At 30.5% G+C, this 19,246-nt stretch overlaps 1 pseudogene; it reads right to left on the minus strand.

Moving 5' to 3' along the window:
* Positions 1 to 1,584: 1,584 nt before the first annotated feature.
* Positions 1,585 to 19,246, minus strand: part of LOC149183507 (uncharacterized) — a 94,145-nt pseudogene continuing 76,483 nt past the window's right edge.

Below are 19,246 nucleotides of genomic sequence, written 5' to 3' on the forward strand. Positions count from 1 at the left end.
CCCGGGGATCACACACAGCCTGAGCCATACCGGCGGAAACCATGCTGGATTTTTGGTATCGGTGAGACTAGAACCGGTGACCTTTGCATACAGAGTGCCTTAACAGCACGTTCCTTCATCGACTGTTCTAGATATATTTGATATAAATAAAACTTATTTTCAACTATGTGACACAATTTTTAAAATGAGATGAAAAGCTATAATGTAGAGTTATAGTTCCCATAAAAATTTTGGGAAATATCACTCAATAACTTATATATTTGAATAACTTACATAAGGATTATGACTGGAACATAATGTTGGATATTGTAGGAAGGTATTGTGATTGTAAGAGTTATAGATCTGTGATCATCCCATGGATATAATATAGGAAGCCAAAACAATGAACTCACAAGCGATGTATTATTGGATGCCTACAATTGCTATTAGTTCAATAACCGTTTGTTCCCTGAAACACTTTACGAAAAGCACTTTGTCACAAAAACACTTGAGAACTTACAAACCTTTAAGAATAATAAATAGAAAATAGGAGATTTGTTCTTATTTTTTATTTTCTAACCAAAATTCTCTAATATCCACAAAGGCTAAGATTTCCCACAAACAAAAATTGAGGGTGAACTGTACTATGTAGATTGATCACTGAGCATTACATAGACACAACCAGAGACCACTCACTGCAACTTATAAATGACCATGCCAAGGAGAAAATTATAAATAAATTAACCAAAATTTATTCTCTTCGATTTAGGTAAGAAATTCTAAACGGTTTCCCCTCAAGAGATACAAAGGATCTAGAATAAAAGCAGCCAACCATGCCAGATGATAATTCTTCGTAAACCTTTTCTCACTGATCTCTTTGACCAACCCTTCATCTACATTTTATTTCGCACACCAATCCTTAACTTTCATCCTTAGATCATCTCAAAGATAAAGGCATCACCCCAACAAAGGCCTCTCAACCTCAATCTCCTGGATCATCATCTTCACCAACTTCACCAATGACAACACTACATCCAATTCATTCCCAAACCTCATATCCCTGATCATGTATACAACTTATCTTCCATGTGGATCCTCTACATAGATAATCTTATAGGTATATTCCAACACCGTCAGTTGTAATGCTTGCACCGAATTCACAACATCCTCCATCATCCCATGAATATAGATGCAATTGTTACCAACAAAGTTGGATGAGGGAGCACTCTAATGAGATTGACATGGTCCATCTCTTACATATAGTACTTATGAAAATACCGATTTTCATTATAAGTAGATTAAACATGGATAAATAATTGATCATTCCATATATAAAGACAAACTCGTAAAGCTAAACATGTCAAAGAGGCATTGGTTATCCAATATATTTAAAAAACATCATGGGAATGCATAATTGAACATTTATTATCCTCAGCAACAAATATCTAAGATACTCAATAACGCCCAAGGAAAATGCTGAATTACAAAACCCCCTGCCTCATATTCAGAAACATAATAAAACAGAGCAAAACAAAGCCCAAATACACATCGACAGATGCATCCCCTTTGGGAAATTAGGTGCTCTATGTGTCAAGTTAACCTCTCTCACTCAACATTAACATCCATAATATTAGGCTCCACCTTTCCCTTTGAGATGGTGATATTGAGGATACAATTTCTCGTTTCCACCTTTATTTGGTTCATCTCATAGTTTTTAGGCAACATGAGGCACATATTATAGCTGTTGTAACTTCTTGTTAACCACAAATCTTTTTCACTTTCTTATTTCTTGTGACCTCCTTTGATAACCGAAACACCATCCTCCACAGAGACCTTCACATCCTCCTTTGGAAGCCCACACATGTCGAATCTCATCTTGAATTATTTCTCATTTTCCATAACATCCCATGGGGTTTGAACCAACAATGAATTATCTCTATAAACCCCCCGTGAAGAAGTCGGAAACATGAAAGCATCGTCGAAAATCCGGTCCATCGTATCAAGCATCTGTCTCATTGTCTTCATCGAAGAAAATGGATCCACGAGACTTGTCAGTTTGTAAATAGTGTGATTAGTTAGAATTCAAGCCTGATGATGACAAATTTAAGGTTTAGGATTTTTCTATGAGAAGCTCACCTAAAGGCAAAATTTCCATCACCCTTTCAATGACCTTGGGCCTCTAGTATGCTAATTTTATATTTGTAGTATTACCCAAAGGTAGGGAACCTTCATTGCTTCTTTATGCTCTCACATCATCCCCTTTTCTAGCTACTGATTGGAACGAGAACTCAACCCTACCTTGGATCGTAGTCCCTTTTCACAGGGAAACAAAACTCCATTTTTTCCAAATATTGAATTCAAACAGGTAGAAGCGTTATAGGCCTGCACACATTTAATAGAATGCAATCCATTTTTTACAAAACCAACCCAGACCTATGGGAAATACATAATTGAAACATAAATTAATACAAAAATTGACATATCTTCCTAAACTTGCAGGTAGCATAATCCAACTTATGTCAATCATATAGGATTGAAACACAACATAATAGAAAATCAACACATTTTCCTAAATTTGTTAATAGAAGAATCCAATTAATTTAAATACATCTAAATTCTTCCCTCCTGGCTACTTGAGATTCTTCACATTATCGTCCAACATCGCTAGGGCACCCAAATTTTATTTGCCATCGGAGAACAACAAGGGAGTAGAACCAACTTGAGTGCCACGGTGATTCCACCATCATTGAAGGTCGAGGAGGTAGAGGAGTGAATGTTTCCTTTTCAGGGCTTGTATTTCTCTCTGGTGAGGGTGAGGCCTGTCAAAATTTCACAGAAAAATCAAACTCTGTTGTTGGCTGAAACTACCCAGGCCAACCCCACAAAGACAATAACCCTCATCCATCTGTGCTTGTTAATTCAATTGTTGTCTATTGACCAGCGGCTACCTCCACGCAAATGAAGGTAAAATGAAATGGTTTTTTTTCCAAACCTCTGCAACACAACGAATGCATGAATAAGAATGCACAAAAGCTAAACAAAAACTATTCCACGTGTCAAAATTTCACTTGATGCAGGAGGACAAAAATAGAATTCTTTTATTGGTTGAATATGCCTATGCCAATGCTACAAAGGAACACCTATCAGTTTAATTATTATCTATGATTTATATGATGTATATATTATATATAGTGAAAGAATGTAGTTGTAAAATTTGAAAACCCATTTCATTATCCGTCGAATCAACGAAGGAGATAGAATCATTGACATTCAAAACTTATTAATTAATGATCATATGTTGTGAAATAAGTCCCTAAATAAGAATTAAAAAGGAGATTTGTATATTTATTACCTTAGTAAACTTTGCACAAAACTTTTGCATAACATCTTCACACACACAAAAACCTCCACACAACTTTGTTTGCACAACTACTTTCGCACTCAATAACATCTTTAATTGAAATTCGAAACTCTGTACTTGAAACCTACGAACAACTAGCTTTGAAACTGATATTAATTAATGATTATATGTTATGAAATATGTCCCTAAATAACAATTAAAATATAGATTTTATATTTTTATTATCTTAGTAAACTTTGAACAAAACTTTAGCATAACATTCGCACATGCACAACAATATCCACACAACTTCATTCATATAGCCACTTTTCCATCCAATAATGCCCTTAATTGACATTTGAAACTCCACACACAATACCTCCGAACAACTAGCTTCACACAATTACTTCTATACTTTCGAAAAAAAATGCTAAAGAATAAATAAAAAAGATGAAGCCTTCAACACATTCGTTTTACCACACCACTTTTTCTTCGCAGGAATTGAATTTTTTTAGCACCTTGTCTATGCAAAAGACCTTAAATCTCCCACACATTCTTCGTCCTCTGCACATTACACATTCCACAATGACCCCAGTATTGACTGTGCAAAGGACCTCATCTCTCTGGCACATACTTTGTACTCCACACAAGCAAACATAATAATATCAATTCGACATTTTTTCAACCCTACCCCCATCCCCGAGGCCTACGCAAACAACCTGTAACTACATGAATTATCAAATCGTTGAACATAGAATTAACATAATAATTCCTTGCAACTGCATCAATAGCTAGTTTCGAACAAGCGCCTTCATACAACTACTTCCATAGTTGGAAAAAACATTCCTAAATGAAAACTTAAAAATATAAATCCTTCAGCACATTCACTGCACAATTTATTTAACACGACTATGCAAAAGACCCCAGTTCTGCCACATATACTCTTCTGCACAATGAAATAGTACCAAATACCACATTGTTCATCAATATCACAACACTCACTATGCAAAGGACCCTACCTTTCTCTCACATAATAATATTAATTTTACATTTGTTCAGCAACCCCCCCCTCGAGCCTATGAAAACAAGTTGCAACTGCATCAATTCTCACATCATTTAACAAAGCACTAACAAAACAACCACATCAATTCTCACATCATTGAGTAGAGCACTAATATAGTAGTGACATTGTCAAAGACCTCACCAATGCAATGACCATTCACAAAATTACTTTGAATTTAATTTTAAAATGAATTGTCATCCATTGCAAAAGACAAAAATAAAATGCTCTCCACCAGGAGAATTATGTCCCATCAGAGCTTCCTCATCCAATCGAAAATTAGAAATAACATTTAATGAAAATTCAAAAATTATTTTTGAATTTATGCAAAAATAGAAATATTAAGCATTTTCCCAAAACTTTGGTTAAAATTACAAAAACATAGCCAAGTAATGCATAGTCAACACAATTTGAACACAAAGTGAATGTTATAGTCCCTAACGAGGCAATGGATAATTAGAGAAATATTTTAAAGTATGTGACAAGCGTCATAAATTAAAACATAAAGTAAGGAAATATAAAAGGAAAAGAGGAGGAATATTAGAATTAAAATTTAGAAATATAAAAATATGGAAGATTGGGGAGAGACATAACGTAGATAATGGGAATTCAACAAAATATGAATTTATAGCTATAATTTTTTTTGGTGAGTTAATATCTTTTTATTAATCAACAAGACAAGAGATATTAATAATGATCCTCATATCACCACAATTTTACCCATGGAAACCAAAACAACAACAAAGAGGAGGATGTTAGTCCAAAAATTTACAAAAAGATTGATATTGGTTAAGCCAGTTTCCATTGTTACTAATGCTATCATTCGGAGTGTACAATACACATGCCCAAAATAAAAATTAAATTTTTTCATACATAAACTATATAATAGAAACATGAAGAGAAACAACCATATAATCAAAATCATGAGTCATCTGGATTGGATAAAGAGGAAGTTGAAACAACACTGGGTTTTGTTGGGGTTCCTAGTGAGGTTGGGCACTTTCCATGAGTCAATATGGCTTCTATATGAGCTATTCGAACCACCATATCCCTATGCTCATCCTGGAGGTCATCCATTTGATGGGAAATTTCTCTTCTGGCATCATTACTCTCAAGTCGGACCTTGCCAAGGAGTGTTTTGATATGTAAGTAGAGTTAAATTGTGTAGAGATATTGGTTTTTCCTTCCTTTGATGTGGCTCATTTTGGGACCTAGTTTGCAAAAAATACCAAGATAGCTATGTCAATAAATTCCCCTTTTTCTATTAGGTCCTCTTCAATCGCATGATGAAGTTATACTTAAACGCATGTTGGATTATGCAGGAGGAATTTTCAGGACATAAAATGCACACAAATATGAGCTTGAGGACTACCCTATGCATGGCTTGACGAGGCCTGTGAGATTTGAGTTTGTTTTTGGGCATGGTGGAGGAAATGGGGGAGGCATTGAATAGGTAGGGAGCAGGTGCATGAAAACGATACCTATTGGAAGAATCTACAAGAGTGTAAAGTAGAGAGGGAAATATAGTGCTTGTAGAAGTTAGAGGTAAAGTAGAAATCAACATCATCCTGACTACACCCATCAACTGAAGTCGATGAGAACCATAATAAACCAATAATAGCCAAACCACACCCATTAACCAAATATGCAACTGGAGTAAACCATTGAGAATGCAGAATAAATTTTATATAGAAGCATACTCCTTTGACAAGTAGTGGGGGGAAACCATCAATATGAAAGCCAAAAAAAAAACAACCAAAGTCCAAACTAAAAGATATAAAAATAATTCTTGCCTTTGAGTATAGCCTCCATGCACAAATTGAGATTCATGCTCATCCTCGTCCAACTCACACTCACCTCACTGGAGAAAAACTATAATACCCAAACTGATCCCAAATCCAAATTTACAGAGATGGGGGAGGCTAGGGCAAGGGGACATAGTCCTCCGCCCTAGGAGATATTATAAATTTTCATGAGCTGGTGAGAAACACTCTCATGAATTGTTGAACCCAAATAAAAAATTCCTACCTTTGTGTGGTCTGAGCTAATAAATATCAATTAGCATAAAATCCCAAGAGCCATAATGGTGCGACCATCTTCTAGGACCATCCTTTCATCACCACCCTCCACCATTACAAACAATGTGAGGTACGTTAATGATCGATATTTATGGAAATAATATTGAGGACAAATGGGGGTGGGTGGTTTGCATGCTTCCTCCCTCTATTGAGCAGGATGACAGTGGGAGTACCACCCCCTGCCTCATTTGTGTCCTTTGTCACCCCATATGAGGGAAATTTATAAGCATCCTTTTGATTAATATTATTGTGATGTTTTTAAATTTCAAAGGATTTCTTGATAATATAAATTAAGTAATGGGATATTGGTGCAAGGATTTTGGATTGGTCAAAGCATATGAGATGTTTAATATTATTGGAATTCTCTACAATACATGAATTAGTAAGGTGGTTATAGAAGGCATTTGTTGTAATTTACTTGAAACATGTTTAGATTAATCTATTGGTTTGGCCTATGTAGGTGTTTCCCAAGAAACAACGAATTTGATAGACTCCTTGAGTTGGAATAAAGTGAAATTTATCCCTCGTGCTTTTAGATAAATGTTTTATAATTTTATGGAGTTTGAAAAAAGTTTTAATATTTCTCTGGACTAAGATATTCAAAATGTGGATGATAGTGCCATAAATATAAATAAAAAAAATTAAGTTTTAGAGAGGAAGTGGGAAAATGACTTTTAGATTTTGAATAAAGAGTAAAGCTAAATGCTTAAATATAAATAAAATAAACTTTTTCTGTTAAGAAAAATTTCAAATAAATTTAGTCACAAAATTTGGGATTACACTAAATTTTCAGCACTGATAAAAATCAACATAAAATATTCCTCCATATAAATAAAACAAATTTAAAAATATTTAAAAATAAAATCAATTTTCCCCATCATAAAAATTATCTAATAAACTTAAAAACCCAAATTAAATAAAATTCTAAAAACAAAAATTCTACAATAAAATATCTCATGGTGACTAAAATATCTACAAATAAAAGCGACTTACCCAATGTGAATAAAGATCCAAAAGCTGTAAGTTGTCATATGTAGAATCTAATTATTAGGAGGACTCTAATTATTGAAAAGTAGCTTTTGTGATATCCACAACCCATTTTATGTTTTTCAATTATCAATAACAAAATTCTTTTGTGGAACCTTAGTGCTGTAAAGGTTGATGGCCCCATGAATAAAAAAGGAATGTTGAACTTACCCCTAAGCCATCCTTATTTTGGATGTGGGGCCACGAATTATTAGAGATGTAATGTCATTATTCTAATTATTGGAAAGCGATTTCAAAGTGGAATTCTCATGGTTAACAATTCATGATTCGAATCGTTGAAAAGTAGTTTGAGTGGAGTTCAGAGTTATCTAAAATATCTAAATGAATTCATGTTATGATAAGTTGATGTAAAAAAGATAGGTAGAAATTCTAGAATGGTATATTTTCAGATGATCACTTTTATAAATTGAACAAACCTTTTGAATTTTATGAGGGGATGGTTATATTATAATTTTAAATATTGAATCTATTTTTGAACAATAAGAGTGATGATTTGTTAATTTTTTTTTTTATTATTATATTATGCTTTCTATAATAAATTGTGATTTGAAATTAAATTATTATTTTATGCTATATATATAATTTTTAATTAAAAATATAAGGTATATTTATTTTTAAAAATAAAGTAATTAATTATTATATAAAAAATTAGGAAAAAAATCAATTAGGTTCTGATTTCAATATTTAAATATTATTTATTTATTTTTAAATAAAATCATTCATATTGATAATTTTTATTATTTTTATTATAATGTTTTATGATAATTTTTACTATGAAATTTATAAGTTTCATTTTAAAGTTTTAGTCCTTATATGGGTAGATATTGTATTACATTTTTTTTTAAATAAAGTATTAATATATATTTATATTTAAAAATAGAAGAAAAGATATCTAGAATATGTATAGCATTAAAAGACTTTACCGAAATGAACATGTTAGGTTGGACTATTGTGCATGAAAATATTTTGATTAGAGAAAATTTGGGAAAAAGAAGGACTCGAGGACCTTCAACATATGCACTTTGTATTTTGAATTTATAGACAATTCAACATATAGTTTTGGAGTGTAATTTTTCTCATCAAGTTTGGCAAGCTTTGTACTTTGAACAAGTCACAAAATGAGAATGTTGAATTTTGGAAAAAAACATGTTTTCTTAATGAGCCCAAAGTTGTAGGTAATTGTTTAAGAACAAACCAATCTATGGAAGTATCTTTATGGGAAAGGTTGGCTTGAATGAAATATGGTTATTTTCAAGTAGGAGTTAGACACTCCTATTAGAGTTGCAATAAAGAATATTGGTTATTGGTAGCATATCAATTCCAAATAAAAACAAACTCTTGAGAGTCAGTTTTTAGATGAGGATGAACATAGATGGCTCCAACAATTCCAAATGGCACCAATAGTATCTAATGTACTAAATAGTAAGTCTATTTCCAAATCAAAATAGAAGCTTCACTTGAATGCTACCAATTTCTAGTAGTGGAGATCAACTTCATTTTTTGTTTTTAAATGGATCATCCAAAAGGAATCTAGGGATCATTGGTATGGATGGCATCTTTATTGATCCTAGAGGGAAAATCTAATTATCTTATCCCGGGGAGTGGGAATTTCATCTATTAACAAAGAACTATATGCATTGATACAAGGATTGCATGTAGTCATGGATGTGAGAGTTAAATCTCTAACAATGATGGGAGGCTCAAGCATAATCATCTAGCCAAATGAATAAGAATTTTATTTTGAGTAGCTACAAACTTGCTTCCACTTTGGTAGGATCTCATTAGGAGGTCACCAAAAATAAAAAAATGTCCTTACATAAAGTATTATATTAAATATTTCAAGCATATGGAAGATCCAAAAATTCCCTTTTTGGATCTTCCATATTTGTAAGAAAAGATGAAATCCGATAATTTATACTATCAAAAGGTTGTAGCAAAGATAGAAAATATTAATACATCATCTTGAATGTCCTTCAATTTTAAACAAGAAGCATACCTTTAGGATAAATACAAAATTTACATATGTTTTCTAGTGTCAATCCCCAATAATTCCTACTACTCTTGATTCTATAATAGATTCCTAATATAATAATAATCTTAAATAATACTTAGTTAATGAAATATACTTAGGATTGTGGCCTTTTCTAGGCCTATGTTGGTTAGTATTGATTCCTGATTTATGATCTCTATATCCTTAATGAACTAGTGCATAGTATCATGTTCTTTTACCCCCCTTTGACTTGAGTTTACAAAAACCATTGCTTAGATGTTCCAAACGAAGCATCTTTGTTAGTGACCAAATGATCTGGGTTTAAACAGGAACGCAACAAATTATAGAGATAACCATAAATACTAAGATGCAGCGGAAATAATACTTCATTTCATTACTGTAAAATACTGAAAGATGCTTACAAACAGAAATGGAAAGAAACCAGCTAGGGCGATGGTAGCTTATCTCTGAGAAGAGATGTGGCGGCTACATGCCTCTGAACTGTTCTAAAAACTGTGTTACAATGAGGCTCGAAGGCCTATTTATTGTTGAGAAACAATGGAAAACCCTTCACATCCCAAAACCTAACCCTAGAAGATGAAACGCCAAATTGTGGGCCCCGTTTGGGTAAATTGGTACATCAATTTCCCGAGGTCGTAACTTTGGCATACGATCTCCGTTTGACGCGTACGATAGCTCGTTAGAAAGATCTATCCGAGTACTACCACTTTGGGAGAAAACATGGGTCCATGGATCCATGTTGCCCCAGATTCCGAAAAAAACGTCGTTTAGGGCCTCAAAACGGCTCCGGAAGTTCAGGACCCGAAAAACTGCTAAAAATAGTAAACTGTGCTACAATTTAGGAAATTGAAAAAGCTGAAAGAGACAGTAGTGGGGGTCCAAATGGGATAGGTGGGTGGCCACCAACATCCACCTGGATCACCAAACATGTTTTAATTCTTCCACTCTAAAAGAATTGAGATATATCATAAACAATATAATGATTCAATATTGATCATATGTATTTGTGTATCAACTCAAACATTGTTGGCTTGAAATATATAATGTTTTTGTAATACAATTTTGTGTAATTGAATGACGCAGAAAAGGTCACTCATAGCTCACAAATTAAGGCACAACTAGATAAGTTTGTACAAAGCTTAAAGGATTCTCTTCACATTGGCTTACTCATTACTCACTCTAAAATTTTTAAAAGATTCTCTTGACATTGGCTTATTAATTACTCACTCTAAAATTTATACCAACAAACAAAAGAACTTATTGCAAGAAACTATGATGAATTAAAAGAGGACAGCAACAAATCCTTGTAAGAAATCAATGCATATCTCAAACATTTCAATATAAAATATCATTTCCTCATTTTTAAACCATACAACATTTTGAAAAAGAGGATGACAACAAATCCATAAGAAAATCTCAAACATTTCAATGAAAGATATCATTTCCTCTTTTTAAACCATACAACATTTTGAAAGGGTATATAAAACATATAATTGTTGAAGGCTTTTTAATTCAACTTCAGGTGGATGAGGATTTATTGATTTTTACTTTTATTTTTTTAATTGATGACCTAGATTAATTCTCAAGGGAATATGCTCAGCATATGCTTTGTCTCAATGTTTATCAAGCGATGTAATATGTTACATGTTACATAGTTTTTTAGGTCACAATGACTTTTAATAAATTAAAAAAAAAATAGATTCTTGTCAACTGGGCTCTTCCCACCAATTTCCTAGGGATTCGAGATTATTCCAATTCTAATATATTTATATTCTAATTAGATGGAGAAATTAATATATAACCAAATTTTATTTAGCAAAATGGTCCATTTTACAATAAGATGTGTAATTCATCTTTTTTCTCAAGATAAATTAGATTTGTGCCACTTGGGTCCCCACACCAATTTCCTAAGGATTTGAGATTATTCCAATTATAATAAGTTCGTATTCTAATTAAATGAGAACATTAATATATAAACAATTTTTATTTAGCAAAATGGTCCATTTTACAATAAGATTTGTAATTCCTTTTTTTTTTCTCAAGTTAAAATTGACCCATAATTTTTTTATACATAATTAATCAAATAAAAGTGTGCACTAGTAAAACATTCTTCATACTACAATATATATATTTTTTATATTTATCAAGATTTCAACTATATCAATTATATTAATATTTTTAATATAATTATACTAGTTAAAAAAGTTAAAAAAGAAATTGAACAAATACTACCCACAAATTCTTATTACCCACCCAATTAAATAATATTTATGATAATTAAAAGTGCGTGGACTTTGATTCCATTTCCTATTTACTGCTTTCTTTGCCCATGTTTTTTTTAAGTAACATGTTTATAAGGCATATTACGCTGTAGATATTATTAGGCTTGGTGATAGGTAGTCATGACTCATGACCACCTCGATTTTGTTTTCAAAAGTAATTTAAATATTGAGTTATATAAGTTAACTCAAAAATTCAAAGATAACCTTTTTACATCATCTTTTCATTTGGAATCGTAATATTTATATTTTTGTTTTAGTAAAAAAACAAACAGATTTACTTTATTATATTTTCAAAAATGTTTATATATAAATATGATATTTGATATAAAAATATTAATATTATTCTAGATTCATCTTAATTCTAATTTTAGATTTATATGATATTTTTTTTTTTCACTTTATTTTTTGTATCTCAAAATACTTTAGTGTCAAAGTATTTTTATTTTTATTTTAACCTAATCAAAATGTTGCAGGACATTACAATATATTACAATATATCTAGCATTACACAAATAATTACTATCTTAGATCCATTTTAATTTGGGATCTATTAAGCGTCTAGAAGGTTTAAATCTCTAAAAAAGGTTTGAACCTCTTGGTAGATCAGAAAAAGTCCCCCAGCAAATGTGTTGAACCCCTTGGTAGATCAGAAAAAGTCCCCCAGCAAATGTGTGACCCTTTAGTGATAGATAGAAAGGTTCTTATGCTGGGAACACCCCATCCCACAAGGATGGGTTGGAAGAGAAGACTTGGTTGTCCCCTCAGGGACCACTCTGGTATGTGGCCTCCATGAGACTGAGGCAAGGCAGCCTTGCTCCCTAACCCTAATAAGAACCCTGAGTCAGAAACATGTTGAGAGACACTCCATCCTCCGATTGGGCTAGGAGCTAGTAGGCATCATCAGGCCCACCTGTGATCTTGGCCATATGGTAGCAACCACATCGCTGATGCAATGGGGCCCGGCTCCCTAACCCTAGTAAGAACCCTCAAGAGACTAAACTAGAAAACACCTATAAAATTTTCAATAAAATATGTAATTAAAATATTTAACTAAAAAAATAAATTTAAATTTCATTTATAAAATTTAAAATATTCCACCGCTCAAATTAATTTATAAAATTATTTTTTAAATTTCAATTGAAATTAATATATATTTTAAAACTAGTATTATATTTTATATAGAATTTGTGCATAATTCAAAATCTACCAACATTATTGGACCTATATTAAATTCAAACCTATCGACATCATTATTAACTTTTATTTATGCTTATCTAATCAATTATGATATTATAGTGCCCTTTGACCTACATACTTAAAAAAATTCTCTGTGATAGGGCCTTTTGACTTACATTAAAAAATTGTTTGATTTTATAAATCCTTTTGACTTTTATACTTTAAAAGTGTCTAATGTTTATCTAAGGATTATATTTTTATATTTATGTTTATTTTTTACCATGTATTTTGAGTTACAAGGATTTTTTTTGCAACTATATTTTTTTTAAATAATAAATTAATCTTAAATTCAGGTGTGTTTTATTTTTTTTGTTACAGAGGAATTGGTCACTGGAGCAGCCTCACAACTCGCGTTACACGGGTCGATTCTGACCGCTACCACTATAACCCCTGGGAAACTGCGCCTGCCCCTCTCCACAACTTCTGAGTTAGTCGGGGTGATTTGAACTCGTGACGCCTGCCTTTCTAAGGAACTTCACCGCATTGTGATTACCAACTCGCCTACCTCGTAGAACTAAATTTAAGTGTGTTTTAATTATAATATATTTAAAAATATTAATTCAATATTATATAAAAATATTATTTTAATGTTTTAAAATGTTATATATAAATGTTATCGTTGTAATTTTTTAAAGGTTTAATAATAAATTATATTTTTGAAATATATTTATTAATTTATCAAAAGGGAGGAACAACACTTTGTTGTTACACATGAAAAAAATATAACATTTAGTTTATATTTTTGATACTATATAAACTTATTAAAAAAAACAATAATTATCTAATATTTAATTTTTATAATGAGAAATAATATATATATAAATAATTAATAATGTAAAAAAATAATATTTAGAAATTTAATTAATGGAAGTATTTTAATTAGTGATTTATTAATAATGAAGTGAAATATATTCTATTATATTTTATATATATATAAACTTAACCCTGTTAAAATATATAGATCTAACATAAAATATTATATAAATGAAATATATAATAATTAATATAGATTTATTTTAATTATGTATATACCAACTATTAAGAAGATCAAATTTCTTTTTATTTTAAAAGAAGTTTAAATCTCAAGAAAATTGATCTCTCATGGTGCTCAGTAGATCTAAAGTTAAAATTGATCTAGTTATTATAATTATAGTTTTATATTTTATATTATATTTTATTTTTAGTTTTAATTTTATGTAATTTGACCCAGTGAAAGTGTTTTATTGATAATTATCATTATTATTTTAATATTTATAGGACATTACAACATTTCTACATATTAGATTGGAGAGTGTCTCTTTATGCAATTACTTTTAACTTTTTATTAATTTGTATTTGAGCACACATCCAAATGTTTACAAATATTTACAACACTACATCTCCCCTAGCATTTTTCTTTTAGATTTAATTCAAAAAATGATGTAAAATTAAATTAAAATTAAAGATTTTTAAAATATTTTGATTTGGAAATGAGTTATCTTTTTTGGGCAAGTGGCATTGATAAGCCATGGTATTGGCCCATGGTATTGTAACTAAGCCTATTTACAAGTTAATAGTATCCATCATAAAATGGAGGTTAATATACTTGGTTAAGAATCTTCTTATATTGTATGTGTTTTTGTAAGTATTAAGTTTTATTTTAAAAATTGTTATAAAATTAAATTGAAGTAAAATATTTATGATTTTTTTAATTGAGTTATGGTTTTTGGGTTTGTGATATTGATAAGTTATGGTATTGGCCCATGGTATTGTAAAAAAACTATTTAGAAATTGATAATATTCATGACAAAATGGGGTGAATATTCATTATTAAGACTTGTTATATTATAAATATTAAAATTTTATGTGTTTATTAATTAAATTTAAATATGGTTAAATAATCATTATTTTAATTTATATGATAAAATAGATATTAATTTATAACTACTATTTATGTCTGATATATTTTAATGTGATATGTATATTATGCTTTTCTATAATAAATTCAAAAATTATGTACATCTAATGTCTAAACACCTACGCATCAACACTATGACTGTAGAATACTTTTCAACTCAATAATACATTTAATATAATTTACCCAATATAATAATTAAATAATAATAATAATTATTAAATTTTTTTTAAACAAATTTGACATTTTTAAATATAAAAAAAATTGTTCTCAATTGTTTTTAAATATTTTAAATATTTAATAAATATGTAAATATCATTCGTTACTCTTTCCCAAAAAAATTAACTACACAAATTGAAAGTTTAAAACAAAGTATAATTTTGTATTGATTTTTTAATATTTATAAATTAATATTATTATAGTATAAATATCAATTTTATTAAAAATATAATATAATTGATATGTATAATTTAAGTTTTTTTTGAGAAAATAATATTTGTGTGGTGATATAATTTTAGGTTAGATTGTGATTTTTTGTTGTTGAAAATATATCTTTGAATACATAAATGGATTAACACCTTGAAAAACCTCGGGGCATTGGAATTATACAGATTAAACAATTTAGGCTCAAGTTTTTAAATTTTTTTTGTCTTGATTTTGATTTAAATTAACTTGAAAAAATGGCATGAAAAGATCCATTTAATCTATTACCTAGACTACGTGTAAATTATATTATGTAGCTTAATAATTATGTTGATGTTAATTGATTATGTTTCATAATTATTGAAATTAAGAAAATTAATAAAATTACTTAGAAATAAAATAAAATAAGTAATTAATTAGAATAACAAAGTTAATAATTATATTAAGTGTGGAAATGAAGTCTCACTGAATTGGAAGTTTTGAGTTCAAATCTTGTGCTATCTTCCCGATAGGGGTGAGAAGTTGGACATGATGAAGATGTAGTCCTACCAAGCTTACAAAAAAAAGTTTGTATGCTTGGGGTAGTTCAATTGGCAATGACAGTGTTGGGTTCAAATCTTGTACTATCCCCTCTCAGGTCAGAAGTTGGACATGATGAAGATATAGTCCTACCAAACTTAAAAAAAACATAAATTACAACGAAAAAATCAATCAAAATTATTGTACTTAAACAAATACATTATATTATTCTCATTAGTATAGTATTATAATATTATTCTCATTAGTATAGTATTATAAGTAATAATCATAAATATAATTAAATTTACAATTTTATATATAGAAGAATGAATGTTTAAGTGGATATCATCTCTTTTAAATAAGTAATGATATAATAGGTAATGAATGTCATATCATTAATAAAAATATTAGGTTAACTAATATAATATAAATATTTATAACGGTAATAAAAATTAGGTTTATAAGTTTATAAATAAGAAGGGAAGTTGGAGATGTGTAATTTGGTATATATATATATATATATATATTTTTTTGATATAGTGGGGAAATTTATTCAAGGAAAATCACATTTCTTGGAATGATTGTTGGTGGTCCATAAGACGAGATGCTTTTGAATCTTGGGTTGTTAACATATTTCCTTACTCCCAAGAAGAAGACTAGCTCTTAGCCAAGCAAAATAGGGCATACAATCTCTCTCTATATATAAAATTATAATTTTAAGATTAATATTTAAATATAATTATGTTGATAGGCATATCTATTTGGAAATAGGACTTTCATAATTTTAATTTAATTATGTTATCAAGTGGATGGTAGAGATTTAACATTCAAAAAATATTTTAGAATATTCTTAGTAGTATACCTAAATCAAATGCTAAGATTTATTTCCAAAGTAGTTATGCATTTTTTCCTTTTTAATTAAATTTATTAACTAAAAAATGTGATATAAAAGAGTGTCATGAAATTAGCTATGGTGAGTGATTGGAGACTTCCACAATGAAACATATTGTTAGAGATTATATATTTCCGGACTAATGTTGTGTAATGAATGTGATTTGTCCAATGTTTCAGATGGTGACTCCATCCTAGTCCAGAAATCTCCAACAATTAGCTATAGTTTTTTGGGCATGTGGTATTGACAAGTCATGTTATTGGACCATTAAGGATCTCCATGATATAGTAGGGTTGAACCTTCATTGCCGGAAGAAGCACTTTCCATCCCAATATAGTAGAAATGATGTAATGTAATGTTTAACATTTTGACTAATTCAAATTACATAAATAAAATAAAAAGGTCAATGTAATGTAAACTTATTAACTCAGTAAAAAAAATTAATCTAATAAAATAAAAAGTAAAAATAAAAATGGCCCAAGGTATTGAGAATCCATGGCATTGACCCATGTGGAGCATAGGCTATTTAAAGCGGGAAATTGAACAAGCCCAAATACATGTTAACTCTATATCTACAAAGCGGCTCAGAGGGATTAAATCTCTTGAGATGAAAACTTATTTTAGAGCGAAAAGAGATTTGGTCCCTCTAGGCGCTTAGTAGATCCGGAGTTATGATGGATCTAGGTTGGTTGTTAAGAATCTTGTTACATGTTTTTTTAGAATGCATATAATAGTAACCGGTTTGCATTCATCTTAACTCTAGATCTACCAAGTGCCTAGAGGGATCAAACCTATTTTCATTCTAAAATAGGTTTGCATTTAAAGAGAATTGATCCCTCTCTGAACTTGGTAGATCAAGAGTTAAGATGGATCTAGGTTGGTTTAATTTTTCCCTTTAAATACGCTATATTCCACATGAATATCGTGGGTTAATACTACAGGTTCTTAATACCATATGACAATACCATAGGCCATTTTTATTTTTAATTTTATGTAATTTGATTTAGTCAAAATGTTAAACATTACATTACAACATTTCTCCCATACTAAACTAGACATCGCCTGACTCAATAATATTTAATTTGATAATTTTTTTTCAATAAAATATGTAATTAAAATATTTAACTTAAAAAAATAAATTTAACTTTTCATTTATAAAATAAAAATATTCCATCGCTAAAATTAATTTATAAAATTATTTTTTAAATAAGATTATTTAAATTTCAATTGAAACTAATATATTTTCTAAAATTATTTTTTATATTTTATATAAAATTTGTGTACAATTCAAAATCTACCAACTTTAGACTGGCCATAGGCCCTGGAATCGAATCAATGGGATCAGTTAGACAAGCAGTTAAACTCAAGGAAAACATTTATCCTAAGAAGACAAAATATCCATAGATGGGGGTATACTACCAAACGGACATTCACTATCAATGAAGCATATAATCTAAGGGCATGCTGAGAGTTGGGAGGCCAGAACTAGATTTGGAAGAAGATATGGGGAGGGAGATGGTGGCCAAAGGTGGCCTACTTCCTTGGGATTGTGTGCAAAGGCTTCATTCTTACTTGAGACCAGCTCCAAAGAAGGGGCTTCTATGGGTCGTCACTATGCAATGCGTATAGTGAGGACCTCGAACATATACTTAACACATGCCCATATGTTGAACAAAAAAGGAGATAGATGGAGGACCTCTTTGGAAGAATGGATCAGGACAAACAAAGCATTTGAGAAACCATCCTCATATGGAGAACATGCATTTTCTCCAGCCCAGTCATAAATAAGGCTTGGGGACTCGCACTGGGACTAACACTCTGGGCCATCTGGAAAGAGCGGAATTTCTGAATCTTCAAGGATCAACTTCTTCCTCAGGAGGTGATATGGGAAGGTATCATACAAAACATTAGGGAAACAATTCTGGTAGAGAAGTGGTACTCAGAGGACTGCTAGGTTCCACCCCATGAGGCTAGAATTATGTAGAGATTGAACATAGCTCTGACAATGATAACACAATCTTCCTGGAAGGTAGCCTTGAGGGGAATAGCTTCCCTTAACTATTACACTGACCCACTAGAGGGATTTATGAAGTTAAGTTTCGATGGCGCTTCAAAAGGAAATCTGGGCCCAACAGGCCTTGGAGGACTTTTTCGAGACCCCAGAAGCAACACCACTCTCATATATGTGGATCACTGTGGATTTTATAGCAACAATGAAGCATAATTTTCAATTATAAGGTGAGGCCTTCAAATAGAAACCAAAATAGGATACACGAATATTGTAGTGGAAGGCGACTTGAGGCTAGTAATAAACATGGTGAAAAAATTAAATCAAGGAACTAAATGGGAAAAGTTCAGCCACAGTTGGAGAACAACAAGGCTAATCCAAGAGATAAGAAACCTCATCATCATATTCACCTATATAATTACTAATCATGCTAGGAGGGATGGTAATAAAGCAGTGGAATTCCTTGCAAATTGGGGT

The sequence above is a fragment of the Pinus tabuliformis genome, chromosome 3_2 (genome assembly GCF_031772625.1).
Source record: "Pinus tabuliformis cultivar Carrire ecotype Pingquan chromosome 3_2, CPIR1, whole genome shotgun sequence".
Lineage (NCBI taxonomy): Eukaryota > Viridiplantae > Streptophyta > Pinopsida > Pinales > Pinaceae > Pinus > Pinus tabuliformis.